Below are 27,115 nucleotides of genomic sequence, written 5' to 3'. Positions count from 1 at the left end.
TAATATATTGTTTCATATGTATGAGTATTTCATGGGGTTTTTTGTTTCCACACACTGCATTTTTAGCTTAAACAAAGTGTATTTATTCTCTGTATTGTTCTCAAAGCAATTGAATAAATATCACCGAGTCTACAGATCTGGTCTCCTTTCCAGTGAACAACACAGCAGTCATGCTTCACAGGAAAGGGATAACATCCTCCAGTGCAGCTGATAAGAGCAACAATTTACAAAGCAAGAGATCCGTTATGCAGTGAAAGCTTTATTACCATGACTCGATGTTACATCTACAACACATAAGGGTTAATCATTGCAGCAGTTTGCAGCTGGTTTGTGCTCTCAGGGGAGTCATAGCAATAGACTTCTGTGTGTAAGACAAGGTCAGCCCTGCTCTCCTGGGGTCAGCGGGCCACGTGATAACACAACTCCGAAACTTCGGCTCCGGGCAGACACAGGTGCCAAACCCATTTTGTGGTCTGTTGTAGAGCGCTTCTTGTGGTTTTTATTCTCCTCAATAAAAACACATCCGTAGCTCTGCGGTACATAATTGGAGGGTGAGTTCTCGGAGCTACCCATCAGTGAGAGTTTTCCGTGGCAGCAGTGGGTTCAGGAGTTTGCCGAGTACATGTAACATTTCACGGGAGACTTATTCTTAGTGGACTGAGAAAACAGAGCAGTCAATGCTGAGTTTAAGGGCCAAATCCTGCATAATTTGTTCAGTCTCTTGGTATAAAATGCTCACATGCGTAAAGTGAGCAGAAATCGGACTGTAACATTTTATTAATATTTATCTTCTACTGTTACAAGACACAACAATAATCAAATAAGAAAAACTTTAATCCTCAAATGCAGCTTTAATCTTCAAATTGGTTAGCATATCAGAGGGGTAACATTTATTTCCAAAGACAGGCTGCTCAGAATGATCAGCTGAAATAGAAACCTATAAGTGAAAGGATGTAAGTTTATTGGGCAGTGTTGTCTATATTTATAGTTTCTGCTCAACCCATATTTCTGTTTTTATATGCATGTGTCAGAAATTAATATATGGTAAACTTCACCAACAGTTTTAAGAGATCCTAAAATATAATAAAATCAATAAATGATGTTCTGGCATAAATGTTTCTGTAGCTGAGGGTGGTCAGGTTCAAAGGGCAACATCTGACCATTTCTCTTTCCCACCCTGCTGCGGAGTAAGACCCTCCCCTCAACTTCAAATCACTGGGGAGAGGGTAATTTAAGCTATACTTGATGTACCCTATACATCACTGTCTTCAGGACCAGGTTTAAAATTAAACTCTGATGTACAAAGTTAAACAAAAATGAGATAAAAATTGGCAGGGGTTGAAGAGGGTCAAAGTAGTCAAAACACAAGGTAGACTATTGCTTCTTTTGATTTATGTTATTCTGTGCACTAAAAAAAATAAAATTATAGCTCTTGTGGAGACTTTTTTCATTGAGAATAACGCATTCCTAATTTGTTTTCTATAGACTTATAGGCATTTGCTCTGGGAGTTGGAAGCATTTATTTATTTATTTATTTATTTAGTTATTTATTTATTTATTATTTATTTTGGTGGGGGCAGAGTATCCCAAACTGTCGGCAGAATATTCAAATTATCATTAAATGCAACCTTTGTCACTCAACAGCAAGTGAAGCAGAAGAGTATTTCACCTTCCATTAGTGGTTATCTTACAATGCATACATCTACAACCTTGTATGCCTGTAGAGTTTTGCTTTCAGGCAAGTCTTTTAAACACAAACAATGTGGTACAGTTACATTTGGTAGCAGAAAGAAAGAGTTCAGTGAATGTTTCCTTTTGCATGTTTTACATGCACATAATGCAGTTACCCTCCAGAAATTCAGTACAGGAAAGATGCCAAACAGCAGATTCTTTTGAAACCAATTCAAGAAAATCCTTGCAGGAAGTAAATTTTTTATGATGTAGTCAACTTTTCCACATATTGCCATTTACATGGTTAGTGTGTGGACTGCAGGCAAAATAATTTGGAATTGTAATCTTTATTTTCTATAATATGATAATGAAATCAACTACTATCCACTAGAATAAAATGAATTTCTCTCTGCTACTCCAGTGGGAGGAATAAAAGGGTTCTACTGGCTAAACTGCCAGGCTAATGGGAAAATGAAGAAAAACCAGGTCCTTGGATGGCTAGCAAATAAAAAATGCTTATTTTAAATAATGGTGGACACATACAGATCTTGAAATCTTTTAAAAACTGATTAAGCAAGCTTTTTCCAAAGGTTTTTAATTGTCATACTTGAAAGTCCTATTGACTTCATATGGATTACAGCTGGCTGAAGTGTGGCCATGTTGTTAGGCTGTACAAGGGCACGAGACAGCAAAGGCCTCTCAGCTCTGAAAATGTCTGAACTTGATTAAAAATCTAATAGGAAAAAAACTTAGGCTGTCCAGGCAATGATAAAAAGAGCTTTTCTAGCACTGTTTCATTAATATTGACAATGATGATCCTTTGTTGTTATTAATGTAGTGAGGACCTGTTTGCCATCTACTATTCAGGTTTTAATCTTTCCCCAGAAGTCTAAGCGATGCCTTGTGTAAAATGCACTTTGTACGTGTGATGGTGCAGGATTGTCCTGCATATATGCCTTTAGCATACCTAATTTGGCAAGCATTGATGTCCTAATTAATAAATGCAATTTTTCACAAACGCTTGGTTGAAAAGCATAAATGCAGTAATACACAAATAGCAGGTTGTTTTACAGATACAGCCAGCAAAGGTAAAGAATGAATGTCAGAATGAGTCTACTGTTTGGGATGTACTATGTCAAACCCTCTGAACTGAACAGCTGGGCAATATTTTTTTGTATTAAGACCTTTTTTTAATATCTTATTTTTGTTTAAAACTCTTGTGGTGTCACATAGAAGATGTGTTCTGCAACTATAGCACATCACATGTAACAAAGAGCAGAGAAAAGAGCTATTTGGTTAGGAAATTATAATCCAAAAATTTTCCCATGTCCATTACACCTTGGGAATCAGAGGAAACTATGAATTAAGGAGACGACCACAAAAGTTACAAGGAATTGCTGCAGCATTCGCAAAATACGTAAATGCTATGAGAACTGTAGGATCTTAAAATGAAGGTTCAGAAAGAATACAGGAGCCACTCTGAGGCTGGTAACTGCTCAGAAATCAGGTGAAGAACAAAAAGATATGAGAAATCCAAAAAGCAAGAGATTCTCAGCTGTTAGAAATACCTGTAACCCCTTAAAATAACATGCTTAGCATGAGTGATATCTCTTCCTCATTTATCCATGCAGCAATTAGGAGCTGTTCTTTAGGAGAGGTGCATGGCACAGAAAATGAACTGATTGATTCCTCCTTGCACCAAGTAGTTGATTAGGGGGTAACTGATCTGTTTATAGATGTTACACTGAGTGCGTTACTGCTCACAATCATCCAGGACTTGGATATTGAGGGTGTCTAAGAGTGCCTGCTCAAGAAGGGCCTAATTCAGAACTCATCAGACTCAGATTTCCAGAGTGCACAGGGTTCTGGATGAGGCCTTTTCCACCCCCCTGTCTGGAGGGGAGATCTCCATTCCAGTGCAGCTGTGAGATGCAGTTTTCCACACTGTCTTATGCTGCCCGTTTTTAGTGCACTGTATTCTAGAATTGACATGTACAAATTCTCTTTACTGTTTATTAATGACATTGCAGTCCCTGTCTTTACTAGGGAAAGAAATTGTACCTGAAATTTCCTCTGAGTGTGTCCAGATTTTACAGTACTTTGCTCAGGCACTTGCAAAGGTATCGTGCTCTAAGCAAAGATAAAGAACTGAGTCTATTATTTAATAACCCCCTTCTGACTAATTAGCATTCACTCAATGAATGAAGGCTTTGCAGAGGTCCAGTCAAAGGCCTAAGCACCATTTAAGTCCAGCTTATTCCTCAAGGCACCTCTGAACTGAATTGGGCCCCATTTTATTAAATTACAATAGAAAGACTGCCATGTCAAGTATACTGATGCTGAAAGACCCAACCTCCCAGGACCTCACACAGATAAGTAATCATCACTTATGCTAATAGCACATTTGACTTCTGTGGGATGACACATGAGGATGGACTACTTACTTGACTAAGATTAGTAAGAACAGGCATGTTACACAGAACAAATGACTTCTAAATATCCAGCTGCAGCAAAGTGCTGACTCCCATCACTGAGTGTTGGGAGGGTGAATGAAGGGCGGGATATGATCTCTGGAAACCTTGCTGAATACTATTATTGAATTGGTGACAGTTTTGCAGATTTCTAACTCATAATAAACCTCAGCTCAGTGACACACTTCTTTCCAGTTTCCCGGCTCTGCTCTCCCATTTTTTTTTTTTTTTTTGCATAATCCAACAATCCATTTAAATGATTTTCTTTTTCACTCTTTCAATGTTTGCAAATTAATTTTGTGGGTTTGAAAGGTATTTAGTAACAGCCACAAAGCTCTCCTGTTACCTGCAGAGCAGACTACTTGGTAGCATCTCTACACTGCCCTGCCAAGGTTCCTCCCCTCTGCTCTGCTGGGATCAGTGCAGTCTCTATGCTCATTTAGTCTTTGGCTTCTCCCTTCAAAGCTGACAATAATGGCATCATACAGGGTATACCATTCCAGTGATTTTGTCTCATAAAATGCCTAACTCTTAGGCCTCTGTTTAATACAATTTTGTTCCACACAGGTCACAGAAACAGATTTTGGCCCTTATGGTCTATTAAGCCTCTGAATCAGCACTCCAGGAAGGGAAAAATCTTTATGTCTAACCTGACTTAGTTTCACTTCATTGTTCTTGAATTTGTCAAGGTCCAATTTTTGCTTCTTATTTTGTTTCTAATTTAAAAAGTATTTTGTTGCTCTCTCTGTTTTTTCCATCCTGACCAGACTTTTAAAAATTATTCTTTTTTATTTTTTAATCACTGGCCTGAAAAGCTTTTTCTGAAAGTAATGTACTAGTGACCACTGATGACTGGCTTCTAGGGATTTTATGAATCCAAGGTCAATTTATTCCTAAGAGCGGAAAAAACATAAATGATGAAAAATATTTCTGGTACATGCATAATAACTGGTATAAATATTGCATCTAACACCAAAATCCCAAACACTACAATCTGTTTACCAAGGGACCCTTAAATCCAGTTTTGTTTCACCTATAATGTAGGGTCTGTATAAATGCCACAAAGTCGAAGAACATAAGTATTACATCATTAGTAGCATTCTTAATTGAGTATTTTCCTGTTTCTTGGGGGCTTCTAACTCAGCTGTAATGATTGTTCCATGTGTGTGCACCTGGGTGTTTTGCCAATCACATAAGTGAAACAAAAATGCCCTAATTTCTACAACTTTGCTTTCATTGCACTGTAAAGCACTAAAAGGAGAAACAGTTTCCTGAAGAACTCCTCCATAGCAGGCTCTTGAATAAGATGACTGTTTCTAATAAGCAACAGCTGTCGTTGTGGTTTTACTAGTCAAATGATTCATGTCTTTTCCTCAGAAATGATAAGTGGAACAAATGTTTACTTAGATATGTAACAGAGGAACAATTGAAAAATAGTAGACTGTCAAATAGAAATATTTTCCTGTTATCTGATCCTTGACAATTAGTCTGAACTGGTTTTTAGTCGAAAGGCAGTGTTATAGTGGTGCAGTTAGAACGGTGAAGAGTTTAGCTCACAGAGTTCTGCAAACCAAATTCAGCAGGCTGGTGTGTGAACGTCTGCAGCAACCCAGCAGATCTGTGGGGGCAAAAGCACCTCTGTACAAACTCCTACATCTCCCCCCCTCCCATTCCTGGCAGACTCCCCTCCTAAATTTAGTCATCTCTGAAAGGGAGACAGTGAACTTACCATTTCCTCTCCTTTCTCTGTCTTCAGGGAATACCAAAGTGCTGCTCTGCTGCTTGGTCTTTAGTGAATATCCTCTGTTGGCTGCTGCCTCCCTGGGATCTTACAGGGCCTTCTGGGAGCAGTGAAGTGTTCTAATGTAGGAGATTCCAGGCTCTGTCCAAGGACAAAAAGATCACGTTACCCTTCGGATGCTGGGAAGGAGAACCCAACAGACCCTTGATGTATCTCTGCTGAGCCTGGAAGCTGCTGCAGTCAGAGAGATTTGACACCCCTGTGGCATTGCAGGGCTTGAGGTACATTTTTGTTAAGTGCTAGAGGAAGCAGTGGCAAACTTGTACAAGCTTAAGACAGCTTCAAAAAAACGGCGTTGTCTGCCTTTCAAGGGGTTCTGGGAGACACATGAGGATGGAGAAGGCCAAGAGAGCCTTGGGATGCTCAGTGTGCAAATGAAACTAGTGTGCATCTCTGACTTATTTGGACTTGAATAGATGCTTGCCAGTATAATAGGGTTTAAATCCACCTTCATTTTGCATAGTTTCTGGACTTTGTTGCTTTTTCAGAACTCTCTCTTCAGTATCACTGTATGGCACAACACTGCGTTGTACAGAGAGATTGTCAGAGCCTTGGTTTCCCGTCTGTAAAAAGAGGGAATATTTCCTTTCTCTCAGCCTTTATTCAGCTTATAAGGCTCCTGGGACTAGAATTCTTTTATTGCATGTTTCTGTATTGTCTCATACAACAAGACCCTGATCTCAGTTGAAGTCTGTAAGTATCTCAGAAATATAAATAGATAATAATAAAAAGATGACTTTGACACAAAATGGAATTTTATATTCTGGAGAGTGAAATAAAATATGTACTAAAGTCTACTAAAGTGTAAGCATGAGATCAAATGATAAAATTCTTCTGGCAACAAAGAGTTGACACAAATTTGTGAGATTAAACTGAACCAACTCAACGGAGGCTTGTACTGGTGGTTTATTCATATAAAGTATATGAAAAAAGTAAGTGAGATGATCAAATTACCCTCACAGCATGGATTTTGACATGGATGTAGACTAACCAAGTCACCGGAGGACTGAGCAGGTGCGTGGTTCTAATTATACCCTCAGTCTTGTGAGGAAGGAGCAAACTTCCCAGTTGCTTCCCTGGTGGAGATAAGGTGTTATCAGCCATCAGCAAATGAGACGGGAGAACAAGGACAAGGCACCTGATGGGAGAAAGAGGAGGAAAGGAGGGGGCAAGGAGAGCATATTCATAATGCTACTCATCCTTTAGAAATGTGTACACACATCGACTCGGAGCCTTTGGATGCCACTTCTAGTACTCATTTCTTATGTCTCTGAGTAACCCTTCCTTATGGGGAGGCACACAAAATTCCTTTTTAACATTTTCTCTTTTGTGGGCCTGTAGTGAGATATCTGGCTAAATATAATGATTTATTTGTTTATCAATTAATCAACAACGGGCACACTAGGAGTTACAATCCAAACAGTCCCCCACACAGGTTTTTATCACCATATACTATATCCCTAGGGAAATACACATCTTTTTTTCAGGAGTATAAATGGACATTTCTATAAATTGCAACTACTTGGGTGCATGTAATATGCAATATTATTCATCTTTGTATTCCAGGTGAATCCAGACTAGACTACCAGCCTCTGGGGAAGCCTGCTTCATATAATTATCAGTATTCAAAGAATGATTGTAGATGTTGTAGCTTAACAGCAGGTGAATGGTCCTTATCTGAATATTAAATAAAGTGCAACTGGATTTCTAGGTTATCTCTGGCTAAATGTTTGCAAAGTCATTAGTGAAAGCATGCAGGTATAATCCCCACCACTCTTCTTCTTAAAAAGGATTTCCACTTTTGTTTTTAATTCCTTTACAGGATGAACTGTTTATCTCCCCTTCCTATACACACAATCTTGTCCCTTGATTGGACTACCAGAAACATCAAGGAAGCTGCCTTGTAAGTAGTACCTACACTTCTTATTTTTTTCAATCCTAAACAACAAAAGAAACCTAGAGAAGAGCGACAAAGAGAAAGATTTATTATTTCCTCTAAGGACTATCAGAGCTCTGAGTGTTGGGAAATGCTCTGTGGTAAACTGCTCCTTTGTCCTCCCAAGTTCGGGGAACTTTAGCTCTATATTCAGTTTGCTTATTGCATGACCTAAGAGAAGCTCTATGTATTTATTTAGTAAAACCCTTTTATTATTGTTTTAAAATGGAGGATTTAATATACTTGAACACTGGCTTAGTAGCTTGAATGTGGATGTTACATGGAACGTAGTAGATAGTAGCTATGAGAGAATTAATAGAACAAAGAAAAGGAACAACCTCCCCCGCTGAGCAGAAGGGACAGACGGGACCTAGCAGAGGAAAATTACTAGAGATAAAGGAAGAAGAATTACCATGGGACTATATAACATAAGATTTTCGAGGCACAACTCGTGTTTAAGACCCTAGATGTGAAGAACACAGTAGTCCTACATTTTCAAGAGGAATTTTCAAGGCAGACCTACTCTACAAAGTAGCTAGGCCAGGACATCACCTGCTTCCTTCACACCCACCTCAGCCTGGGCCATCAGTGGCAATGCATGTTATCACAACAACTATTTGATTTCATTTGAATATAAAAATAATAGAACATTAAATTAAATATTATTTAGCTGAATATTAGAATGCAAACACAACCCCTCCCAAATGGGGCCATCACTACAGTAAGCTATGCACTATTTATTTGTACATGGATTCCCATTTGTTCTGAGCTGTAACATAGCCTGAGTTTTCAGCATGGCATAGCTGACCATCTTTAGTTTTCAAGCATTATACCTCTCATTGCTGCTGCTTCAGGTTTCTGCAGAGTCAGGCAGATGTTACTACACCCATCTACAAGGCTTTCTGCTCATTTTTTTATATGTATTAAAAACCTCTCCAACCCAACCAACAATGCCTTCACTGAAAAAAAAAAAAGTAAAAAGCCTCACCAACAACTCTCCTTCACAGTTTAGAACCCAAATTTTCATTTTTGCTTAAGTGTGAGTCACCTGCAGGCACTAGTATTAGTTCTGATTTAATCTTAAACATTCTCTAATGACACTTTTTAGCAATACCTGATCTCATGTCATTTGCATTCATTACTATTTTTATATTCTCTTGAAGCACTTAAACATCTCCTGATTAAAAAGTAAGCCCTTTAAGAGGCCATTTGCACCTAGAAGCCAATGGCCAAATCCAAATCCACTCAAAGCTGGTGGAAATTTTGACACTTATTTCAATGGTGAAATCATAATTTGGTCGAAGTGTACAGTAAAGCAGAAGATGATTTGCTTAGGGAGTGATGAGGGTTGGCTTTGTCCCTGTCATCAACCACATGCTGGCTGATTTAAGAATGAAACTTGGACCTACTCACAGAGGCAATCAATCATTAGCCTGGATGCCCTTGTTTCAGCTAGGCTAAGCAGTGGGACAAACATGGGAATATAATGGGAGAGCAAAATAATAGTGAGATTTGGATACATATTTCTGTATCATATCCTCAAAAATCTTAAAAGCAGTCAGTTTATCCAGCATATGGCTCCTCTGTAGCTGATTGACTGAGGCTGTGGTTCCTGACTGACATCGTGGTCTTTGTTCATAACTTTCACCACTTTCAGAGCCAATATTTGCATGCAGGAGGGCTGAACAGAATAGCCAGAATAGATGCTGGCTGTAATCTGAGGGTGACATACATGCTTTCCATCACTGGTACGGACTCTTGACCACTGCCCCAGCAAGTACTGCCAAGTCTCCTAAGCAGATCTGTGATTTGGCAGAGTTTTAAAATATGTACAGACTAAAACTCCCCCAGCAATGCAGACCTAGTCTCAAGCACTGTGGTAAATACTGTAGTACATATTTTACAACTGTACAATATTTACATTAGGAATGTAGTTGTTTCTAAGTCTATGGTAGATACTTGTCTGTCAGATTCTGATGGGAGCAGATTGTGAAGACAGAACCTGTGCTTGGTTCTGGTCCAGCAGTGAGGAGCAGTAACAACACCTTGTCAGCTCCCCTTAAGCAGAGGGTCCCATGGGCACGGAGCTGGTGCTCTGCCACCCTTGCCCTGCCTCTCTGCGTGCCCAGGAACTGCAGTGAGGGTACACTGACCCCATTCTGGGTTTAAACCCATCAGCCACCCCCACAGAGCCACACTCCATCCCTACAAACTGTAACAACTTCCATAACACAAGGGGGTGAGCCCTGACCCAGAGCCCTGGTCACTGGTGCTCCCTGGACCACTATTGAGTACATGCCCAAGATGTTCACAGCCCTCAGCCTTTCAACACAGTCAGGAGGAGGCCCACAGCAGGTAAATTACTGTTGGCCATAGAAACATTCCTATATAGGAGAGGGTGTGAGTTACGCAAATATCTACTCTATAAATCTGGTATGTGGCTTTGAAGAAAAACAAAAAAGCCACTTAAAAATTTGTTCCAAATTTGGCCACAGTATAGTTTTGTTAGTTCAAAGAAATGAAGCTAACTTTATTGTTATTTGTGTTTGGATCAAAGAAAACTATGAAAATAAACATTAGACAGAATGATAATCAACACTGGAAAAGAAATGTTTACTAAAGATTTTCTTCTGTGTTCTCTTACCAGCATTAATAATATTTTCTTTTTCTAAAGTTTTCTTGCTTCCTTCAAAGAGATTGATTTCAGTAGAAAGAACAAACATATGCAAATAAACTGAATGATGTTATACCCCCTGCCCCTATCCCCCCAAACTGCATCAGATAATTCCATATTGTTAGTCTGCATTACATTTTTATCAGTTTTTTGTCTTAATCAGATATGAAGCTCTTGCAGTACATCTCTCGAACTGGGCTGTGACCCTGATGTGACTCTACAGCACAGAAGCAGCCTTAACCCTGCTGTAATCTAATAGTTCAAATTTAACGGATTTGTTTTTTCAGTGGAAATAATGGCTTCCTGTCACAAAACAGAGACACAGATTACATGTCTGATAAATGGCTTTGGCATGATTTTTTCATGTAACACACAATTAACAGTGTTCTTCATAAGATTCATGGTTTAAGGATTTGGTGAAAGCATGAATAAGTTCATTACTATGCCTTTTCTTAAAAAAAAAAACAAACATCCTGCATGTCTGCTAGTGCTTTAAAAACAAATATTTGCCTGGAAAGAGCTCACCTATGCTTTCAAGTGTTAATTTAGCCTCAAAACATTATACTGAAATTATTACCATTGAGTGCTGATGTATTTTTTTCATGAGGCATATTATTATAATTGATAACCCAAAATGGAAATAGGATAATTCTGATTTTATAAGCTACCACCCATACAGACACTGAAAATTTCCACATTATAGCTATAATTGTTTTTTGTCATGCCATAATCCCCTAAACATTATCAACTAATTAATAGCTGAACAATACATAAGGAGATATACAATTCTTCTACGGACAGAGTTACATATTTTGAAGGAGTTTATTATCTGTAGTTCGGTTTCGAAATCACAGTTCAGATTATGCTTCTGCTGCCTCCACTGGTTATCTTCAGCCCACCCAGCCACCAGCCTTACACTGGGAGTTGCTAACTCAGAGCATTTACAATGAGGTAATCATCACCTTGTAGCTGAGTGGTGCGAATGCTGGTCAGATGGCCTGTATTTTATTAACAGAAATAGGGTCACAAGTCAAATACATGCTTGGGGTCAGTGAGCAAACACAAAAGAAGATTAGAGGAACAAAAAAATGTGACTGGAGGGGTAAAATCCCACTGGGGGTTAATCGAGCAGAAATGTATCAAAGAATGTAAACTACCCTTTCTTTTGTTATTCATGGTACGGGATGTAGTTCCTGTGTCCTGCTGATTCCTGTTGGATAGGGCATCATCTCCCGAGTGCTATCCTTTAATGAGCTCCTTGGGCAGAGCCTTACAGAGGGCCTTCCAGTAATACTCCTACTTAGGCTATTACTACTGCTACTAGCATTAAACAACAATAAGAATTAAAACCACTTAGCATAAACATTTAGATCAAAGACTTGCTTCACCTAATATTGCACTGTGCAATGACTGCTTATAAAAATAGGAGAAAAATAGCATTCAGTGTCACTTCTCTGGGATTCTCTTCTGCCTTCAAGATGAAAAGACTGGACCAAGAATTAACTTCACGAATATACTGAGTTAGCTTCCACTTGCAGAGCAAATTAATTAATAAAAATATTTCTGAAGAAATGGTATTGTATTGCTATAGTTCTAGTTTTTCTAAGACTGTCTTTTCATATGACAGATGTAAGGAGTCCACAGCCCTGATCTGCACAGTAAGTACTGGACTTGGTAGGGCCCAAATGGCAGCAGTCAAGAAAAATCATAGGGTACTTACCAAGCAGCAGCTGATTTTCTCTTCTGATACATGTTCATCGCTCTTCCTGTGACAAGAAGCAGAAATTCTGCCTTATTTGAACTACACACATTTGTCTAATTCCTAAAATCCCAGCAGTAGAAAGATTCCCTTTTCATCAATTTCCATTTATTATGCTTGTAGCTACATATTGTAATATGAATTCTTTTATCCATGTATACTGCACATCTATAGATTTTATGTTTTCACACATCACATGAAAAGCATATTTCAAAACTATTGCATTATCGTGTGCCAGAAGAATATTGCTGTGGGAATGCAGACACATTATCCAAAGTACAGTATAAAACCAGGAAGTGAGAGTCAGGAAGGAAGGAATTCTTAGTTCTATGACTACGTGCCACTGACTTACCATGCAATGTTCACAAAGTCTCTTAATCTTATTTTGGCACACTTTATATATAAAATCAGGAATATGTCCTTCTGCAAGGCTTAAATAAATGTTAACTGGTCCAATCATGCCCTTTGAGAGCAAAATTGGGTTTTCTGTCATCAACTCCAAGATGAGCCAAATCAGGCTCAGAGATGGTAAATCTTTATGTTCCAAAGATTAAGACTACATAGATGAAAATTTCATGGCCAGATACAGAGTATGGCAGACTACTGAAGACTAATGTGAAATAAAATACTGTAAATGTAAGTATTCCTTGAACTAAAATCAAAGGCTTACATCATTTCCTATCTAGCTATCTATAAATGTTTTCCCATACAATATATTTTCATGCATTATGTACCTCCTTCCAGAATATATGTTTTTGATCCTGCATCTTCAAGCAAAGTATATTTCTAACTTATACATCACCCCTTACGTTTAAAACTAATTATGTGCTTAAGTGTTTTGCTGCATTGAACCTTCATGGGGCCACAAGCAGGATTTCCCTCCTCCTTGGGTGAAGGGTGTTATGGCAGTGTGTGCACACTGTGCCTGACCTCAGATCAGCTGCCAGGTTGTGGACACCCACATAAGGATTTTCTTCACAGAACTGATCTTAAAAATGGAAATGTCTGTCTCCTCCAGCTACACTGGCAGACACTGTTTACCCAAAGATCCAGATACACAAGACCTTGTTATCAACTGCAGCTTTTATACAACTTACAAGTAAGTTAGTGGGTTGGAAATCACACATGTTAGAAATATTTTCTGAAGGATATGATCATATTTGCTGCCCTTAAAAGTGTTTAATGTTGCATGTTCATTACATAGATTAGTGTTACTTAATTTATAAGGTTTTAAAAAATGCAAATTAGCACAGAGTGGATTTATAAATGCTTGGAAAATAATAGTAGTTATCTATTACACACAAAAAATAAAACCTCATATAGCTACATTGACATGCAATTAACAGATTTGGAAAAAGCCATGAGCAAAGTCTTTCCAAGGTTTACATTTCAGGCATTCTAGTCCTTTCTATGGAATACAGTCCACTAAAACACAACATGCTGAAGTCTTTCTGCTAACTCGGTGTGGAAGTGCTACTGAGAAGAGTTAGCTTTTTAATAATGTGGTCAAAATATTTTAGGAAAGATCACTTCATGCACTACAATTAATTACCTTTACATCAGTATTATGTGGAGGAGACATACTATACACTTTGGACAGCAGTGCTGAGATGTATTGAGGTTTGCATAATGCCAAAATGCTGTATTACTACTTAAGGGCTTGTGAATAAGAATTTTACTGCAGTCACAACATATACATTGGGCTCTTCTAGTACACTGATCACTCAAATAAAAAGAAAAGAATGTTTTTGATCTGCAAAGAAGATGAGCAAAAAGTAACTCTGCTCATCTTAACTCTGCATTAGGAGAAAAAATGAACTTTGATCTATCATATTGCAGAGCTGCTTGTATTTCAGTGGCAATTTATCAATTTTTAATAGTCAAGGCTCCCAAGTAGCAAAAGCTTCTTAGACTTCCTAATCTAATAGTCATTATTTAAAATTTTTATTCTGTATGACTTACTGTTCAGAAGCAAGAAAGCAACATAATTTCTTAAGAATTCTTTCTTTTATAAGAATCGATGAAATGGAGTCCAACACTACTAATTTTGTTCCTCCTCATGCTGGTGTAAAAACAATGCAGAATCCCACCAGAATCTCACCTCAATATATCTTAACATTTCTTACCTAATCTAACAGCACAGTGTATCAGCAACAGGACTGACTTAAGGTCAGGATACAGCAGCACCACCGTCCCTTACGGGAAATCTTTCTCCTTTTGGGATTGCAGCCCATCCATGCCATCACCCTGTCAGTGCTGGGCTGGTGGCTCAGCTCTGCCTCCCGTGCCCCTCCAGCCCCAGCTCGGGTGTCTCCCACCCTGCAGGGAGCAATTAGGAAGCTCTCGCTGTGCCCCAGCCACCACGGCTGCTGCAATTTGTAGGGGATATAACAGGTCTCTCTGCTTCCTCCCCCAACACCAGAAGGGTGAGAGAATCTCTCCCAAGCATCCAGCTCCACGGTGAGTCCCAGTTTTTCTATGTAAGGTGAGCCCTGTATTCCTAAGACAATGGAGTCGTGAGGATATTAAGCACCCTGTGGGCCTACCAGAGGAGTGATTCTAAAATAAGCTTAAGACTGTCTAATATTAAAAAGTTGACCTTGGCAAGCCCAAAGCACAAGGAGGAGCATTTAAGACTGCAGATCTAAACTTGCATGTTGTTATTGCTAAACATTAAACCCTAAGGTCAGAATTCAGAATTCAGCCACTCTGACTCAAAAATACATCAACGTGTTTGCTAAATGGAAACCACTCTCGCATCACATCTTATCATAATGTCAGAAAACGCAGAAAATTACAAATCAGTTTTAAGGCAAAATACATGACAGCAAAATATGAGTACACAAAAACTACATTAAATATCAGTCTTCATTTGTCCCTACCACTTCAGCTTACCTCTCAGTTCAAAACTACTCTCTGCAGCGCACAGCTTGAGATAGTCTAAGATCCATTTTAGAGTGGACTGAAATATAAATGACAGTTCGCGCTACACATGAACATAGACAACTGTATAAAATATTTAAATAAAGACAGAAAAGAACAGAGGAAACCAACAGAGCCTTTGGCAGACCCAGCCTTTGGGAATATAGCAGCTTGAGATTCATTGCAAATTTCATCTTTAATGTTATTTTTAGTTCAATATTTTGTAGCACTCAGAAGTAAATCTTTGTGTGCTGTCTCTCCTCCTGCTTGTGCTGCTTCCTTTTCTGATCTTTTCTTTTAAAGAAACCCAATATATTTTCAATACAATTGATTTGTGACATGTTTTGTGATATTTGTTAAAGTTATCCTGTTTCTTCATACAATTCAGTGAAAGCCATTGCACTGTTTTTCTTTTTAAGTGCTGAATATCGCTCATCATAACTGAATATAAACGAGACCCCCCAACAGTCTTTGTTCCACCACACCTTGTGTTGCATTAAATTCTCTGACATTAAATTTGATTCTTGGGTTAGGGTCAAACTCTTTTTTTAACCTCTCACCACTGCTCCAAATACTGCCACACACAGTGCATTTCTGGAGCAGTTTTGATTTTATCCTGGAATCTGTTCTTTGTCTCTCTCTGAAGCAATCTGACTGGAATGATACACAATAACACAGAACTGGAAGATGCTGCAGAGAGGATGCTGGATAACTACCAGCTGTAGGAAGATGGAAACACTGCCTCACATCGTCTCTCTTTCCTGCTCCTGCCTGCACAGGGTGAAATATGGGAGACTGGGGAAAAGCACAGATCCTTCCACACTGCTTCCTGCATTCTGGATGGCTCTCCAGCTCCCTCAGGCTCACCTCTCCTGTTGCTGTGCCAGACAAGTCCACACAGTTACCGGCTCCTTCTCTACCCGGCCAGGGACCACAGAGGCCAAGGAACCAAGGGTGAAGGTGTACAGGCAAATCACCACAGGGTGCACAGCACAGCCCTGTCAGCCACCCCACAGAGAGCATCCCACACAGGCTCTCACCCAGCACCAAGCACAACACAGCCTGGGTGCAGGTGGAAAAGAAACAATCACATTTACATCAGGTACCAGGGAGCTGGCATGTGAAAATGGAAATTACCAAAGCTTCTGAGAAGCTCTGAGTTCACACCCTAGTCCACCCCACTGTACATTGCTGTCTGTCCATGCTCAGGTGACTTGTTCAAAGTCTAGCCCTAGCTTTTGAATTGACTTTCCAGGCCTTTTCCCTTCTTGCTGTTGCAGAGAACTCAGTGAACACACTCTCCCATTGCTACACTTATGACTTAATAGTAGTGCCACAGATCATGGCATTACAAATGGATTATTTCATATATTATGGAAATGATAAGAGCACTGTGATGTGACATAAGACGTGAACCATATAGGACATACAAGTTTAAGGCTACTTATCTGTGCAGTATGAACACTATAAAGCTATTTTTGCTTTAATTAATTCTAACTTCATCAGACTGCAGTTGGAGTTGGGAATTTTTCCTTTTTTCATGGCAAGATTCACAAGAGGAAGAGCTTGCCTGATCATAAGGTTTTAAAATTGCAAGAGAGATTTTCTATTTCAAAAACCTAATTTCTAACATATAGAGCCATTATTCAACAGTTGCCACAAATACAAGGACTAGAAGCCCCAATTAAATGACCAGGCATCAGTCTTAAAACAAACAAAAGAAGTATTTTATCCTCACAGCGCATAATGAAATTACAGAACTCATGGCCACAGGATGGTGTGGAGGTCAAAAGTGTAAATGGACCATAAAAGGGATTACATGAAATCATGCAAACGAAATCCATCACCAGCTACTAAACATGATGATCAAGATCCAGCCTCCAAATCAAAATGTCTCTGACACTGATCCTCAGAGGCCAGGAGCACACAGGGGAAGAAGGATTGCTCTATATGAGTGATATATCAGAGTTCATACAGTTTTTCCCTAGACATTTGCTCCTCTCACTCTCAGAGGGAAAGCACTGGTCTACATGGACATTTTGTCTGACTCAGGATGGCAGCTTCTGCATGAGTTCTAAAGTCTTCAAAAATCCTAACTCATTTCATTTGATACTGTATGTTTGAGAAATGTTTCCACTTAAAATTCAAGATAATTAGGAAAAAAAGCCTGTAAAGAGTCAAACAGAGGGCAAAAATAAACCAAGGTACCCAGAAAAGATGGAGTTCAGAACATTTTCCATGAAAGTCATATTTTGCCATATACCTGTGCTTCAGGATCTCATTTTGCACTACAAAAAATATTTCCATCTGATGGTTGCAAAGAAGGAAGTTAACAAGACAGAAACCTATTCGGTGTCCACCTTCCAAGGTCTGCTGGGAGGCTGAAGCACATCTGACAGTCGGGAACTATCTCATAAATCTGAAATGTGTCCCTGTGGGCCCTGCAGCACTGAAATCACTGCTCACCATTGCTTTCACTGCGTTGAATCATTTGGGCCTCTCCCATTTCTATGTGAGTCAGGTTTTGAAAGCTGAGCTTCCTCTAGCCTGTAGGATTCATAAACACCTGCCCCATTAACCCAATTTCACTATTTGTCTAATGACAACCACAAGTAATGACCTGACTCAAGTCATGTCAATATTCTGCCAAAAACTGCCATTTTGCCCTCTTAGCCACCTCCTCCCACCCACCCATACGTTATGGAACTGTGGGATGGTTGCCAAAGAAATGCAATAAAAAGTAGGAAATGACATATACAAATAAAATTCACTTACCTAAAAGCCCTGTATGTCGAATCTCTTTGTGCTGCCTCCTCCCCCACCATCTACTCCTTTACTTCCAGCACTTGTTTCTCCTTTCTCTGAATTTCCTCTTTCTTTGCTGCCCTTTTCCTTCACATGTTCTACTTTCTGTGCTTTCTTTTTGCCTCCTCTTTTTATGCCCTAGTTTTTTTCTTTGGTTGAAAATGAATAAATGAATGCTTTCACAATTTTCCCTTGCTTTAGAGACAGTAAAGCATTATGGTGTCACTTTACCATTTTTGCTCCCTCTTCCCAGTTTTTCTGCCACTACTTCTGTTGTTGTTTTCCACTTTTTCTCTGGCCTTCCTCCCTAGCAATCACTCCCTCCTTGCAAGTACTCCTTCCTCAGTGACTTCATATGCTCCTTGTCTCTGTGGAGCTCCTGTTATCTTCCAGTGCAGTTTGAAACAGTTCAGATTTCCAGGTAGATTTGTTGGGCTTCTGAAGTTTTGATGGTGGGTAAAAGTCATCCTAAATAAGTAAGCCAATACTGAGGAAAGTTTCTGGGTGCACAGATGTGGCTTTAGGGGGAAGCAGGGATGTGAACTGGAGTGGAGCTGAGCCCTATTCCAGTTGTTGGGGGAAATATCCCCCCTGATAAACTCTAAGCTGCTTATTTCACTCTTATTTCCTTAGCCTTCCAAATATTCTAAGTCATTGCCTTCTGAGTGCACTTACAGCATGCATCCCTAAGATCTGGACTCTTTAACCTCATGGATGCCCCTCCTGCCAAGAGTACACAATATTAGGAACAGCACTCTGGTTTACCTTGTAGTTGGTCACATTTTCCTGATGCTTAAAACCCCTCTGAAGCCTGCCCATGGATCCCAGCAGGTAAGTTTGCTGCTCTAATTTGGGCTGCACTTGCTGAGCTGTGGCCCCTTGCAGCTTTGCAGGGCTGTGTCTAAACATACAGTCACTACACACACGTGTTTCCCAAGGTTTAAATAGGCTATAAACCATTCACTCATTTCAATTCATCCCTGTGCTCCTTCGTTCCTGTTAGGCATAAGTACATTCAAGACTTAAAGGGAAAAACAGTATTTCAGGTTTGTGAGATAAGATGGTGAAAAAATGGAAGCAGCACTAGCTTTGGTATATATTATCTATGCTAAGAATTGAGAGAATGAGGGATTAGGTCTAAAGTAAAGTGCAGAGAATGAGGAAGAGCCTGACTAGCTGAGAATTTCATGCTGTACACATTATTCTAGGAATAATCTTTTTCGTGTTTCTGTTCTTTACCTCTTTTTAACAGCACAGTTACCCATGACAATATCATTTGAACAAGACATTTTAAAAAAACACACAAGCCACCTTAATAAAATACTGTACACAGCTCAAATAACAAAAAAAATCCCATTTTGGGGTCTTCTCTCAATTTATATTAATGATCGGTTATTCTATGGAAGAATTGCACAATATGGGTTTTCCCTGCTTGTTCATAATAGGTCATTCATTAAAGAAAATACTGGGAAATTATTTTCTGTCAGTGGATACAGGATGCCATCTGGGAGCTGGAAAAAATGAACAGAAATCAGACCAAAAAAAAAATGATTAAAAACATGAAATTAGTTGCACTTATGGAAACCAGACAACTACTTTAAAAAATCCCAGACCCATCAGATAGGCTGCAATAATTGGCACATTGTCCATTTGCACAAGCGATGCACTTACTCGCAGGAGCCGTCAGTGCCTTCCTCCATCAGGCCCTCGGTGATTCACTCCCACCATTTCCCCTGGGTCCTCTCCTTCTCTCCTGCCTCTCCAGAGCCTCCTGCTCCCCCTTGGCCCTGGGCTCACCATGGATGCTCTTTGCCATCTCCTCCTGCAGCTTTTCCCAGCTGTCTGCTCGCTGGCACTTCTCCATTTCTCTTGTTTCTGTTTCCAGTTTTCTGCTCCTTTTATTCCAAGGTGCTTTTCTAACCAGCTCTACAACACAAGGCTGTTGTGATGCATCAGTCGTTCTCCTCCCGGGGTCCAAAAACAACAGGTAGATCAGAAAACCCCTTAAAATATGAAATAGTCTACTCTGACTCTGATTCTAGGTTAACCTAGAATTAAATGTTCGTCTTTCCAGGGTGAGGTGCATGGCTGAAGTTATGCCTACATCAGCTGATAAGGAAATCACAACAATATAGTGATAAATATATTAAAATGAATATGGCCATATGCCAATTCCCCCCCCCTCATAAATAAGACTCTTGTTTACCAAATGTTCAATTTTGGTTATGTCACTATAAAAATCAAGCAGCTGGTAATTCAGGCTTGATTAGCAGGTCTCCAGTTTTGATTAGTAAATTACTGTAGTAATCAAGGTTAATTCTCATTTCAGAGCTATGCCACAGATTTTATTTCTTCCAGAGAACTGGGTTTACCATTCTGGAGAAGGAATATTTTAACAAATATTACAAAAATATGCAGAAATAGTTATAAAAAGCAGACCCAAAGGGTTTTTTTAAAAATGGGGGACCAAAGCAGCAACGCTGTTCAAACATGAAAAAGTTAATGTCCTAGGAATAAAATTCCAAGCTGCAATTTTGCAGTAGATTTCCACATAATATATGCAGAGATTGCATTGCTAATTCCTTTTACCTAGTGTTTCTATTTCTATCTTTAAAAATTGTTTTCTTTGGATCTTCATCTTTCATTTTAAAAGAAAAAAAAAAGTATACAGAGATGCTTAAAAAGAAGCCCAAGAGACCATTATTAGTATAAAGATAAACAGTAGAATGGATTCTAACTGAGCCAGAAAACATCACTGTAGAATTTACATAAAATTTAGTTCTCAACCAAACATATTGCACATCCAGTTCCAGCTCATCTCATAATGAATATTCAAGCTTTCCAATGACCCACATGTCCCATAAGTGAGCAAGAGTCCCCAAAAGCCATCATTGTTATAGAAGAGGCACAATATTAAAAAACGCTGAGAAATCATTAGGGATTTTTTTTCCATGAAACTTTTACTAAATGTTTAGCCTGCAAATGCTGCGATTATTTGAGCGTACAAGTCTGTCAGGGATTTGAGGCTGGATAACAAACTCTTATATGGTTTTTAATTAGGATAATATTATTATTTTCTAGTCATAATTCTGGGTCAGATTCTGTGTATCTCATCACTTTTGTATAATTAGAGACTAAATTATCTAAAATAAATACAAAGTTTTGCTTTATCTACTCAGTACTGCATGCTTTTCTCAAATAGGAAAGAACAGGCAATTTTCAGATACACCATAGTATTCCACTCAAAATATTTAAACAAATTTCTCCCAAATAACACAGAAAGAACTGACTGAAGTAACCCCAAAATATATGTATATAGAGACACATTACTGAGAATATAGTAAAAAATTAGTTCAGTATAAATTTATACAATTCTTATGTCCTTCGAGGGAAAAAGAAAACCAAACCCACAAACCACAACTCCCTTTTCTAGAAAGAAATGCTATGTCCTTTTGTAAAAGGCTAGAGAGGAACCAGGAGTTTACTTCTGTTCCCATATATATGCTTTGTTCCACTGGAGTAGTTTTGCTACGAGCACTTTCCTTATGCCAGTGGAAACAGGCAGTTTTGAATCAGACCAGGATCACCTTGTTCCTGATGATGGCAAACTGAAAATGCTTCAGAAGGTTCCTTCCTAGTGCTAGGAAGTCAATAGCTGTCTTCTGGTCTGAAGCAATGAGTTTTTTATCCTTCCTGAACTTTTCCCTTTATAAAAAAATCGCAGATATTTAACATTAGGTCTTATCTGCATGGTTCATTTGCCGCCCAGCACCTAATGACCTAAACACTGGCACAAAGTGGAGAGCAACCTGATCCATGAACATTTATTTAAGGTTAGTACTTTGTTAAAATAACAATCAATTTGAGTAGAAAGTAAGCATATACAGACTGGAGTAACTGAGTATGTTAAGGGCTTGTCTGACTTTCACACATCAGCAACTTAGGTAGCCCCAAAATTTGCAAGAGAAGAGGAGAAAAACATACTTTCAGGCAGAAAGCCTGTAAAACAAGCATTATAACTCTGTGGAAAAAAAGTGTGTGTGCTTTTTGTGGTCTGTCTTATACGTGCAAGACAAGATTCACCTGGGGAAGGAAGGGGTGGGGTGGGGGGGGGGAAGCAATTGCAACCAAGCCATTGCATTAATAGGGGACTTCCACAGATTTCTGGCTCATCTCCAGCAGTACAACGGCTCCCTGATTCTGGCAGATTTTGCTCATTGCTTTTGCGCATGTTTTTATTTTTGGCTTTGGCTTTCCTCTCCTTTGCAGCTCTTCCAAGTTACATGGGAGGAAGCACACAGCTGTGGTTCCTCAGGAACAGGACAGGAGACAGCGGCCCCTGCAAACACCTCTCCCCACCAACAGTTGTGATGCAGGCACGTACAAAGGGATTCAAGCTTCACTCTTGGCCACACTGATTGTTTCCCCCAGACTTTGGAGAATTATAACCAGCAGCTTTAGGGCTGTGGTTGCAGTATGGATAAAGATCAATTTGAACAAAATTCAGAATAAAATCCAAAACTACAGCCCCCAGAAGGGCTGTTGCTCTAATGGGAGATAAAAACTCTGAATAGGAAGAAAGAACTACCTCTAGAGCCCTTGGGCAAAGACAGGGTGGCATACAGCAGACTCTTCTGGGTACTCACCACCCTTTTGTCAACCTCCAATATGACCAGGGAGTCACTGCAATCTTGTTATCCCTGGCAGAACAATAGTTTTCTTAAGAGCAGCCTGGCCTAGTGTAAATGAGAGAAGTCATAAGGTTTCTGGAAAGGTATTTATTTTCTCCACAGGTAGGATTGCATCACTGAATGTGATAGTCTCTATTTAAGGTGATTAATAATATGTTATGTTGCTTGTTTTGAGCAAAGACTATAGGCCAACTCCTACTCTGGCTCAACTCCCATTGAAGTCAATTGTTTAGCCTGAAAAATGGATTACAGGATGTGGCTATAATTTATGCATACAAAAATGCAGAGGATTTTACTTTAGAAACAGTAATTTTTATTTATGTGCACTGCAGTAGTGCCTAGAACCAGAGATTCTTCGTGCAGGACAGTACCCAAATGCACAGGAAATACAGGCCTGGTCCATACCCCAAAGAGTCTTTGATCTAAGCAAAAGACAAGTGACAGCAAACAGATGGGGAGAGGGGCAGAAATGACAAGGTAACTGGGAGATAATTATGATCACTATGCAGTCACAGCACATCAGCTGCTTAACCACCATCATTTTTTTTAAGGTGTCACAGCAGAGGAGAGTTTTAAGGGAGGATGTGAAGAAGGGCAAGTGTAGTAGCTTGGCAGATTTTTACAGGAGTGGACCCTCACAGAAGGAAACAAAACGAGTACAGTTCAAGATTTAAGACATCAGGGATGAAATCTGTTGTGAACAGTGGATGCACATTGATCTGTCAGTACCTCATGGATGTGACAGGGACAAAAGGCCCCCAGGAAGAGCTTATGTGGGCCTTAAAACATCCATAGGATGCTTTTGGCTGCAAGAGAAAAGAAGGAGCTGATGAAAGGGTGCACGATACAATATTAACTTTGAAAATGCACTCCTGCAACAGTGTCAGAGTGAACGGACAAGGTCTGTGCCTGCCAAGGCTGAAGAAATTGGGTCTCAGTGCTGGGGTTCAAATGAATGTTTGAGTTGAGCTTGTCAAAATGTCAGACTGTAGAAATGAAGTACAAGAACCAGAAGGTTTTTCCTAGCAAGCATAGAGAGAAATATATAGAAAGATATAATGTCTAGAAAGACATAATATCTAGGAAGAAACGGGCCTAGAACCTGAGATGATGGAGTTTAAACAGTGGTCACACCTTTAGTTTTTGTTTTGCAAGATGCTGCTGGCATGAAAGGGTCCCTGTACTCGAAAAGGGGAACACTTCTGAAACTGCTTATGTCTCGGTGCATGAGCAAAGAATATGGGAAATCAAGAAAAAGAGAAGACAAAGAGAATAAAAACTACTCTTTAAAGGTTTTAGGGCTTTGGTTTTTTTTTTTTTTTCTCCCCATAAAGTTATTAAGCTCATATTTCAATAAACAAACCAATAGAAACAAACAATTTCTTTCTGTCATGTATATATGCTCCATTTTTTGTGTGTCATTGTGGGAACTGAATAAGAGAAACTTATGTATGGAGTTGCTCACACATACTCGTAGGAGTAACTTTTAGACAACCTGAGCATTTGCAGCTCCAATCTTACCATGAGCAAAAATAGAAAGGACAGCATGCATGCTACTGCAAAGCAATTTTTATATTATAAATATATTTAGGTGGTATCTAAATTACCACCAGAGCTCTGACCTTGATTACAAATGATCATAAAGTAAAGAATACTTTGAAGTGGCCCAAATTGTAGATCAAAATCCTTGTATATTCATCACTTTGACTAAGATCCAGCCAAGATTTTCTTGGCTAATAAAGACTGTAAATTAAATAGAAAACAGGCCCAGTAAAGAGAGGTCATGGCTGTTTTTTTAAATGCTTACAGTCCTTTAGGGCAGGATGTCTGTGCTGCTTTAATTGTTCAGAGTTTCACTTTCTGCCATGGGAGCTGCAAATGTGCAAGCCTCTGTCTCATAATGCTGCAATATAAACCTCCATTTAAACTTGATGGGTCCCTTCTCATTGGAGTTTTATTTTCCAGGCACTTTTGTGATGTGCTCTTTTATGAGCAGCGTGAATAAATACGATAGCAATATTACCTATGCAAATGGGCAGAACTAAAATGTCTAGGGTTAAGAAAAAAAAAACAAAAAAAAAATTCTGCTTTAAAGCAGAATCGAACAACCAAAACATTAGCTACAGTCTTCTTTTCTTAAATAAGAATTTGTTCTAATCTTCCTGCCAGTCAGAATTTCTCTTCAGCACATACTAATTGTCCATGAACTGATGTCAAAATGTGAAAGTGAGCCTAATTTCAGTCTTATTTTGATTCTTCTTCAGTGCGTAGGTCAGTGACCACTCACTAAGAGCAGTCCTAACTTCTGGGAGGATCGGATGCTTTCCTGACCTACCTCCTCCCAGTCCACATGGAGATACAGGACAGGCAACCTGTGAACAAGCTGTTCTAGCTGTGTTTGATAGTGTGCAAATAGACTTTCGTATTGGTACCTACTGATCTATTCTAGCAGGGGTATTATGAGCAGTGCTCTGTGGTCTCTAATGAGCAGCCTTTAGTTGTTTAAGGACTGCTTCCAGTCAATCAAGTTTATAGAAAGCTTAGAACACCACTCAAAAGAAACATCTTTGGGGATCATGGCCTTAAAATACAGGACAAATTCCCACTTTTAGTCCTGCTTGAAAGTTGTGACCTACCCAGACTCTAAACAGTTTTTCTATATTTAAGTGATAAAATCATTATGACTCACCAGAGTAGGACATTGGATGGTCTCCGATTCTGTCATTTTGTTTGCCTGAAAAGGAGCCAAGAATTAAGATTTACAAAGCAGATTATGAATTTTGTACATCTCAGTGAAAAAACATGATTGTTAGAGAAAAGTGAGCTCTTGGCTGTGCATGACAGTCCTGCAAGGGGTGTATATGGAAGGGGAGAAGATAGGAAAGCTTGACTCCATCCTTATTCATTCTAAATTAAAATTTCAATTGCGTTAAAATCACTTGACACTAAAGTGCAGATTTCTCAGCCCATAGATGAAGCCTTTACTATTTAGGGTATCACCATATTATTTGGTAAAAGGCACTGTTCTGGGGAAGGATAATACAGCAGAATATAGACAATAGCCAGTACTTCACATTATAGCACAGGCTCTCTGTAAAATTCATGTTGCCCCTGATGATTTATTCCTATTTTAGTTGAGAGTTGGTCAGATTCTGTTTTTAGGTACACCACTGTAAATCTGGAGTAATAATACCAGAGTCCATTGAATTGATAAGGATTTTGTAATTTTGTTAAAAAAAAAGCTGAAGTCACAAATGAGACATCCCTATACTCCCCGTATTTTACACAGTGCTTTTTCTTTGTCTCCATCCTTGCCACTTATTTTTTCTCAACCTCTGTACTTATTTTATTCCATTCTCTCCTATCCATTCCTATTGTTATTTTTTATGGGTTTGGGTGGGTGGTTAACTGGCATTATGAAGAAAAGCCACCCAGGAATATATCCACACACAGTACCAGCCAGAGCGCCATCTCCTTCTCTTGGTTATTTCAATGTCATTATAAAACGTGCTATATATTTATTATTTAAACAATTATAAACAACAGAAAAAGAACACTGTGGTTTTTTCTCATGTTGTCAACTGTTACAAAATCCTACAAACAGAGAAAAGGAGCAGTTAAATGAGTACCTTAACTCCTTGCTATTGAGAAGCTGTTACTACAGCAAACAGCAGCAGGACTTTTAAATCAGGCCTCTGGAACAAAGCATTCCAGTGTCATTTTTACATTAGTGATTGCAGTTGATGTCATTTTCACAAAACAAAATTATAACCAAAATGGATATTTCAGGTCAAAGTGCCACAAAGAGTATATAGATACATTTCCATCAATAAATCTGCCCTCTTCCTGCCCTGACATAAGTGTTCAACCCCTTGTGATTGACGTTTTTACCACTAAATTATACTATGTCTGCTTCTAGAAGAAATGTCTCCATTACAAAATTAGCTAACCATCAACATAACATAAAATAACTTCAACATGGTGTCATTTCACAAGAATATTGATTCTCACAGACTTACTGGATTAAATCCTGGTTTCCCATAAAAGGAGCAGCCATTATGTCTTCGGCAGACAGAAAAATATATATTGTGGAAAGATGTATGTTGGGGTGATTAAAACTTCATTGCTGAGCTCAGAAGCATAAGATTTTGTCCTTTGGCAATCTGAAATAAAGAAAATAGACGAAATATTAGTTTGAATTATACGTAAGAATAAGGGTAAAAACCAGCTACAAATCTATCATTTTATTTTCCTCTTCTGGAAGATACTTTTGAGTATTGGTTCCATAGGAAAAGTCATCAGTTATTCTAGATTGACTACTGAATCTTCCAAAATCTTTTCAAGACCTTGTGCAAGTAACTTTTCCTTCATTTTTCTCACCTTCA

The 27,115-nt window shown here is 38.9% G+C and overlaps 2 long non-coding RNA genes across 3 annotated transcripts; both read right to left on the bottom strand.

Annotated features, from left to right (window-relative positions):
• Positions 1-59: 59 nt before the first annotated feature.
• On the bottom strand, positions 60-20,088 carry LOC113992382. 2 transcript variants are annotated; one of them, XR_005563590.1, is made up of 5 exons: positions 19,711-20,088; positions 12,274-12,319; positions 6,935-7,081; positions 5,872-6,024; positions 60-657 (listed from the first exon to the last, which is right to left on the bottom strand). It is a non-coding gene; the product is annotated as an uncharacterized LOC113992382 (long non-coding RNA). The 2 variants fall into 2 exon arrangements; XR_005563591.1 differs by having other exon boundaries at positions 6,935-7,019.
• Positions 20,089-25,367: 5,279 nt separating this feature from the next.
• On the bottom strand, positions 25,368-26,876 carry LOC120323280. The gene is made up of 3 exons (XR_005563589.1): positions 26,750-26,876; positions 26,360-26,425; positions 25,368-25,464 (listed from the first exon to the last, which is right to left on the bottom strand). It is a non-coding gene; the product is annotated as an uncharacterized LOC120323280 (long non-coding RNA).
• Between the last annotated feature and the right edge of the window lie 239 nt (positions 26,877-27,115).

Source organism: Pipra filicauda, unplaced genomic scaffold (genome assembly GCF_003945595.2).
Source record: "Pipra filicauda isolate LSUMZ 115617 unplaced genomic scaffold, ASM394559v2 scaffold227_size1260479_pilon, whole genome shotgun sequence".
NCBI classification, from domain to species: Eukaryota; Metazoa; Chordata; class Aves; order Passeriformes; family Pipridae; genus Pipra; species Pipra filicauda.
The sequence above is the reverse complement of the archived record's forward strand: the minus strand, read 5'-3'. Positions and strand labels throughout refer to the sequence as shown.